The 8,119-nt window shown below is 31.5% G+C and overlaps 1 long non-coding RNA gene across 1 annotated transcript; it reads left to right on the plus strand.

Annotated features, from left to right (window-relative positions):
* Positions 1-352: 352 nt before the first annotated feature.
* On the plus strand, positions 353-7,641 carry LOC117691910 (uncharacterized). The gene is made up of 2 exons (XR_010709443.1): positions 353-1,326; positions 7,168-7,641. It is a non-coding gene; the product is annotated as an uncharacterized lncRNA (long non-coding RNA).
* Positions 7,642-8,119: the final 478 nt, after the last annotated feature.

Below are 8,119 nucleotides of genomic sequence, written 5' to 3' on the forward strand. Positions count from 1 at the left end.
GTCTTTCATTTTTCAAATTTTCTTTATATAAAACCGGACACTGCGATATTTTTTTGATTTAACTCTCTCTCTCTCTCTCTCTCTCTCTCTCTCTCTCTCTCTATATATATATATATATATAAATACACCAAAAAAATCTACTCTTTTTTAATAAAAGTTTGAGTAACAATTTCTTTTAAAAAAATTACAATTTTAATATTATGTGTAAAGTTAATGTTAACGTGTAAATGTGTAAAAAAAAATTTAAATTATTAAAACAACCACGTTTAAAACACTCAAGTTGGAGGAATTTTTTAAAGATAAATTTGAATGTTCAGGCATTTCAAATTTATGCCGGAGTTAATCAAGGCATTTGACAAGGTCGTTGCATACGAATATATTTATCTTAAGCATTTAAAGAACGTAATTTATAACGAAATGTGATAAATACTGTCTATGTAGTAAGTACTCCTGTTACCAAATTGAAACTAAAGTAAATAAAGGATTGGTTTTATTCAGGTTATGTTAATCTATCCTCCTATATATGAATATTTATAAAAACAAATTTTTGGTTTTCTAAGCAACAAACGGAAAGTGTCTTCTTGTAATCGTGTGGGTTTATCCCTTTGGAAGCATTGTAATTCATTATTAAGTAATTTATCATTTAGTGTACTTAATACGTTACCTGGTTATACGTATCATGATATAGTCAAACAAGTATATAAACCTAAAATCATTGTTTTATACGAGGATAGTAAAAAAGTAAATTTTCGAAACCGTATGTTTTTTATCTTTATTTTAAAATGTACCTAAGATATTCCCTTTATTGTATCGTATTGCCAATTCTGGTTATTGTTACAAATGTGATGTTGGTACAAAGAAACGCTGTAAACTTGACTGATGCCATTCACGGTTTCCCTGAACACAACGTCGACCCTGCTGACATGATGCAAACGAGGCAGATCATGATGCAAATGCTTTCAAACCAGACTGCAGAGATAAAACACTTGAAACAACAAACTGCAAATATAGAAAATCTGAACCAACAGTCTGAAAATGGCCGATCCACAATACAAATGTTACAGAACAGAGTGTTTATTCTAGAAGCGAGACTAAATGAACTATCTAAACTTCCCTCTTCCCAGGAATTTTTCACTTATCTGAGTAGTATGAATCATTTGACACAAAATTCAGTCGCAAACGAAGCGATTATTAGAAACTTAACACAGCAGTTAAACAATGCTGTCGCATCTCTGAATGACCTTAAACTTGAAGACAGATCAACAATACAGCAGCTCAACGGATCGTTAATCAATGCGATACGTGATGTCCAGGGCCAGATCGCAAGTATGTTTATATATCATAAAACTGAATTTGAAACGTTAGGTATAGAAAGTAGTGGAATAATCAATACTTATGCGAGTATTGTAAAATACGGCGTAACATCGTTTGCACTTTAATAAAAATATTTTCATATATGTATCAAATTTAATGCAACCTTTCCGATAAAAAATATTTTGATATCTTAAAATTTTCAACTTTTAATGATCAGCACGTGAGATAATACACATCATCGCTAGCCAAGGTTTTCTGATCCGCACCGCTTTTCACAAACCCTTGGCATATCGTGCCATCAAAAGTCGAAAGTGATTTTCCCTGGATTTTGATTGGGTTACTGAAACCGTTCAACCAATCAAAAACATGCAAAGCACACATTGATTTAATCAACAATTTTTTTTTACTGTTTATTCACAAGACTTAGTGTCTTTTACACGAATAACTCCAAACCCTTATTTTTCTAGTCTTTCTGTTTGAACCTTTAAAATGCATTCAATGGTGCAATAACAAGTACACAAGAGTGTTTATCAACAGAGACGTTCACTCGTAGATTGAGGATTTACCAACTGTTTACCGCTCCCAGTCTTTCACTTTCCGAACGAATCTGATATATATGTTACATTTCACATTATTTCTATTTATTGAATTCACTCTGTATTAAACGTTCTTCCAACCTGTCAATATTGTTTTCTACAGAGGCTGCAATTTCTTTACCAGGAACGCATATAGTACGGCATCTTTCATCATTTGGCTGATTTAAAAATAGGATCGATTATCACATTACGACAAAAATCCCGAATTTTGATAGCACGGTATGTCAAGGGTTTGGGAGAAGCTCTGCGGATCACAAAACCTTGCCTAGCGAAAATGAATAATACAGAAAAGCCATTTTTTTTCATTTATGTTAAAATTTACTACAATGATACCTTATAATGTTTACATTTTAAGACGATATGTTGTATCTTTTGCGTTTGGGATTGACGATCAATGAGTATGTCATGATCAATAAGTAGGAATTCATACAAAACAGTCACAACAATTATACAGAAAAAATTTCCTCGACTTTTTATCATAAAAATATGTTGAAATATTTTACCGTATCAAAATATATGAATGAATAGAAAATCCTTTAAATGCAGTATGGGCATACTGTTTTAATTAAGGTCTTTCGTTTCCAACGGAAGACATTGTTTTCATACTGTTTCTTGTTTGTATTTTTTCAACAAATTTTGTGCACGCGATTTCTCAGAAACTATACGGCCGATTTCGACCATTTTTTCACAGATAATTTCCACAGGTCATAATTTTAGAGATTTTTGGAGTTTTTGAAATCGTCACTTCCGGTACCGAGTTACGGCCGATTTTCTATTTATTTTTTTACGACCTATTAGGTACAGAGCTGATCTCTGAAAGCATTAGAGATATAAATACAAAATTTTCAGGACAGGTAGACCATAGTTTGAGGATGTGCACTTTTATGTTGTTATACGCCAGTAGAGCTCGCCTGGGCACTCAAAAAAAATTTCCCCCTATTTTGTCTTCAAGATTTCTCAGAGATGGCTTGATAGAATTTCTTGAAATGTGCATAATAATAGAAAATGGCAACATCTCGAAGTGTTTTTTTTCTTCATTTTTTTCAAAAAAAATTTTCTGTCGTTCTTTTCCCGTCCCGTGACAAAAAGTTTGTGACATCGAGATCTCAAATATGACAAGTACTTGAGCATTCAGGCTTTGTAGGATTATAGACCTATAGTTGTAGATGTCTTTTAACTATTTTGTTTTGTTCGTCATAACTACTGGTCGTCACCAATATCACTTGAAAAATTATCTTTTTTAGGCATTTAATCTTTTTTCACATAGAATTGAGAGTAAAAATCATTATATATGTCATATATCTGATGTTAATTTAAACAAAAACATTCCTCTTCCGGTGGGATATCCCAAATATCTCAGATAGCCTTTTTTGAACAAATGTTTCCCCACGAGATCTCAGAAAGTGCAGGTGATTAAGGCACTAAGTCAACATTGATGTACACTTTTGATAGAAAATGCGTTTAACTGCTTTCATTTTGTCAATCGTCACCTCCGGTTCTCACTGAAAGGGTTTAAACAGATCAAGTTGTTCGAAATTTTTAATTGTTTTTGTTTGGCAATTTTAGTAAAATTGATAAAGAATAAAGTACAGTTATCCAGTGTTTAAGAAACACTACCTTTTATTTTCACTGAACACTTCTGTTTGTCCGTTTCCTGTTCCTAGCCAAAACATTGACTCCACGAGATAAAAAAAACGGTGACGACTGGAACAACCAAACTTTGTGAGATGATAGCCCTATGTATGTATTTGTGTTTAAGTTATTTTGTTTGATTCGTCGTGGCTTCTTGTTGTCACCGGAAGCACCCAAAAAATATTTTCCCCTTTTTTATTCATTTTACATGGAATGAATATATCAGTATGTAAACTTTACAATGTTATATAAGCAAACATATTCTACTTCCGGTGAGACATATCAAATATATTTGGTACCTATCCTTTTTTTACAAAATTTGATACCCCGAGATTTTAGTCACTGTAAGTGATTGAGACACGAAACTTTTATGAATATTAGGCAATTGATTGAAGATGTGTTGAACGGATTTTATTTTGTCAACCGTCACTTCCGGTACTCGCCGGAAGGGTTCAAACAATTCATGTTTTTAACAAATCTACACTAGGCTATTGTACACGCAATACCAGCGTTTATTTTCATTAATCACTTTCGTTCGTCCGTTACCGGTCTCGAGACAAATAACCTAGTTTCACCAGGATCTCAGATTTGGCAGAAAGTATCGATCTTTCATCGTTTCATATTAAAAAAAATCGGACGGAAGACCAACTCGTTACTCGTAACGAGATCTAGTTCTTTTTCTATTTACTTTCACATTTAGTCACAAGCGCAATTAAGTACGATGTTCTTCTTCAAAAGGTCACAATTCTTTATCAAAGAAATTTTATATTCACGTGCAAAATGTGAAAAGAATTTTCTTCAATAGCCGTGCGCTTATTCAGAGAGAGAGAGAGAGAGAGAGAGAGAGAGAGAGATAGAGAGTGTGTGTGTGTGTGTGTATGTGTGTGTGTGTTGTCATTGAGACAATTTGAAAGATGTCTAATTTCTAAGCAAAATCCTAGCAGATCTAATTTTTACCATAATGCGTATTTTGCTATCATTCTGACAAAACAAACAAGCTCATATATACATGCAACTTGACAAAGATGTAATATCTCACTCTTGGAATTAAAACAAAAGGCATTAATATTAAATATTAATGACACGTATGCGTTTAAGCATATATATGTACATTATGTATACCACTTTCACTTTTTAAGTTTAATTAAATGTCAACCCTGATTTGAGTTGGAATTCATGTACATCAATGACCGATCTCGTATTGCCTAGTAGTTATCGTTAGTAGTCTTCATATACATGATGTATTAGCTGTTCATTTTGTGCAACGTTCTGATAAACATGTGTAATACTAAAAAATGTATGCAGACAGAAATAAAACTATTATTGAATGCAATGATCGTTTTTAATAAAACAAACTGCGATAGATAAATTCAATGTATGTTGCATGAAGAAGTGTAATTGTTTAGAAAATCATAATTTGTAGCATGCCAAATAACATTATAGTTGCGGCGTTGATATCGGAACGCCCCTAGATTTTATTACGGGCCGCCAGAAGGCGGTCTGAATTTGATTTACATTTATATATTGTAAATGCGTTTCTGCAAGATACTTTTTTTGTGGAATTAATATTATGCTTATTGTTATGAATAAACAAGTACATTTTCTTGTAGAAATATGTTTTATGACTTTTAAAAAATATTGCATATTTTTTTGTTTTACTCGTAAATGTAAAGTAGGTCATAGACTGTCGTGTCAGGCGCGTTTTAGTGAGACTATAATCTATTCGGAAATTTTCAGAGTTTTTCATTTAAAAAAAAAATGTATCGGGATTGGTTTACGGGACATACTAAATACCTGAATGACATGACATTTTGTTTAAATGATATATTTGAACTTCTATTTGCTGCGTAAATAAAATGACTTAATGTGTGTATTAATTTGATTTCCATCATGACCATAGACAATTTGGTAGAAAAAATCATGTAATGTCATTCAAATCAATTATTTACGCACAAATCTGAAAGAATTGAAAATTTTAATTGACCTGAAAGTTTGAGCTATTCTGAATTATTTTTAATTCTTTAGAGAATATCATGCAATTAAATAACCATTTATAAACTGAAGTGAAGATAAGATTTATGATTCTATTAAGGAAAAAAAATCTCGGCTTATATTTTACCTCTAAAGTTGTGCAGATTCTACCGGGTGAGCATGATCTTACATGTACCTTTAAACAATAATCCATTTCTATTTTATTGTGTGTCCCTTGAAATCCTACAAACTAATAAATTAAGTTTAAATTCAATACAATGCAACAAAAAATCAAATGGTTTGAAATACATAATCTCTAAGAGAATAATGATGAGTTGAACTTTGTATAAGAATAATGTACAAATCAATGCATTCTCCATTACTTCATACTATAGCAATGATCATACAATTACCGTTATAAATGCTCACAGTAAGGAACTCGATTCATATCATTAATAGTAAAAAAAATTTAACTCCAAAACGTGTTGCTGAAAATCTGTTTAATGTACCATAAAAATAAGTACAACCAACTCGTTATTTTCATCTTCGTGGTTTTTTTTTTATGTAAAGAAACAATGAGTCATACAACAATTATATTTTTTGTGGCCCAATCTACGCTTGCGTCAATATGATTTCTTGCTTACTAAATAATATACATTTTCTTTAATCCGTTCATACACGGGCTTATGTTGAGTACACATTTATAGTTTGTAATATTCCTTAAAAGAACCTTATTATTAAAAGTGCAGACCATTTATTTAAAGAGAACCATTTATCTTTTTTGGGTAGCCATTTTGGGCCACCTCTATTCTAGAAATTATGCATCATATATTGATTAAACTCATCAATTTAAATTTTATAATGCCAATTAAACTATCTTAAATAAAATAGTAAAGGAAGAATAGATATTTACAAAGTTTACATTTTTCATAACTCAGTTGTTTTAGAGTACCGTCACTTTAGCTTCCTTTTTTTCAGTGCAAACAAAATTTCCAGATATTATGTGCATTAGGGTATCTTCATTTTGTTACGAAAACATAATTTTACAATTTTTCAATATTTCTATCGACAGATACTGACAAATTGAACTTATATTTCATAAAAGTCAAGGAAATTGAAGTCCAATTATTTCATGCCATATCTCAAATTTTACATAATAGACCCATACATTTTGTTTTATTTTCTGAAATTTTAAGATTTTTTGAAGTTTATCATAATTTGAGAAAAAGTTTGAGACTTTTAGATAAACTTATTACATGTTGAATTGGTAATGAATAAAAATAGCGAGGGTCTTTTTCAGTGCAAAAAGGTCAAAGTATCAATTAGATTATTATTTATTTTAAATAGTATAGATTTGTATTTGATGCCATGGTTCATTCCGATTATAAAATATTGAGGGAAAAGCGATAGCGAAAATTAAAGCGACTATCAGTGCAGAAAGGTAATATTATATACACCGTAGCGCCAAATGAAGCATATACACCCAAAAATTTTGTTTTGAATTTTGGTTAAGCTATTTGTGTAGATTTTTAAAATATACTTTGAAAAAAAAAACACTTTAAGACTTTTGATTGCAGGATCCAACGTCCTTAGTCTAAATCATTTCATGGCCCATTACGCAGCAAGCTTACGATTAGTTATTTGTTTTTTGTAGATAAGAGTAGCAATCGTGCATTTTCAGCGGGTATATCACCAGGTAAGTCTTTCTGGGCAGGAGGATGTAATCTACAGAGAAGGAACAGGCGACAACCCCAGTACTGGTATCTTTACAGCGCCCACAGCGGGGACATATGTGTTCTATGTCTCTGTTCAGTCTGCATCACAAAAATCTATCTATTTAGACATAGTTATGAATGGATCCGGTAAAGTGAGGGCCATGGCTCATTACGGTATAGGGAGTAGCATTTCCATTCACCAGACCGGAACCAACCTGGTCATCTTACATCTACAGACCGGAGACAGAGTGTGGGTCAAAGACGATGGTTTCGGTTACTACAGTGAAAGTGTTCAAATAACAACATTTTCTGGATTTAAACTTTTTTAAGTAAAGTTCATTTGATTACGATTACTAGTATGAATATCATGTATATCATATTATTTACTTTAATAAAGAAAATTACCCATTCAATGAATATTTGCATGCATTGTGTCAGTTTTAAGATGTTTTCAACAGACATAAAATGAAAACGTTTCCTATCAATTTGCAGTTGTTTAGCATACAGTTTATGAATTTTTTTTGCATCAATTAATATATTCAACCTTTGATTACAATAAAAAAAAAGAGAAGATTTTGATTAATTCATGTATTAATTGATGCATTTGTATGTGAGTTTCAAATTGGTAGTGTAAGCATGCATACCCGAGATCCTGGTTAATCGGTGTATTTTTATCCTATGATGAAGTGTCGTTTTCCTTCTTTCTTTTTACTTAATCAGGTTTCTCAACATCAATCATTCTATTTCTCATTAGTATATACATTACAGTTCTAGTTCTAATTATTTCATATTTTACATGACGTAGAGCGAAATCAACACCGGGCATCTAAAACGTTATGTTGAAGTAGAACCAATATAATTGTAAAATCCATATTGTGACGTAGGGCGATT

The sequence above is a fragment of the Magallana gigas genome, chromosome 9, assembly GCF_963853765.1.
Source record: "Magallana gigas chromosome 9, xbMagGiga1.1, whole genome shotgun sequence".
Taxonomy (NCBI): Eukaryota; Metazoa; Mollusca; class Bivalvia; order Ostreida; family Ostreidae; genus Magallana; species Magallana gigas.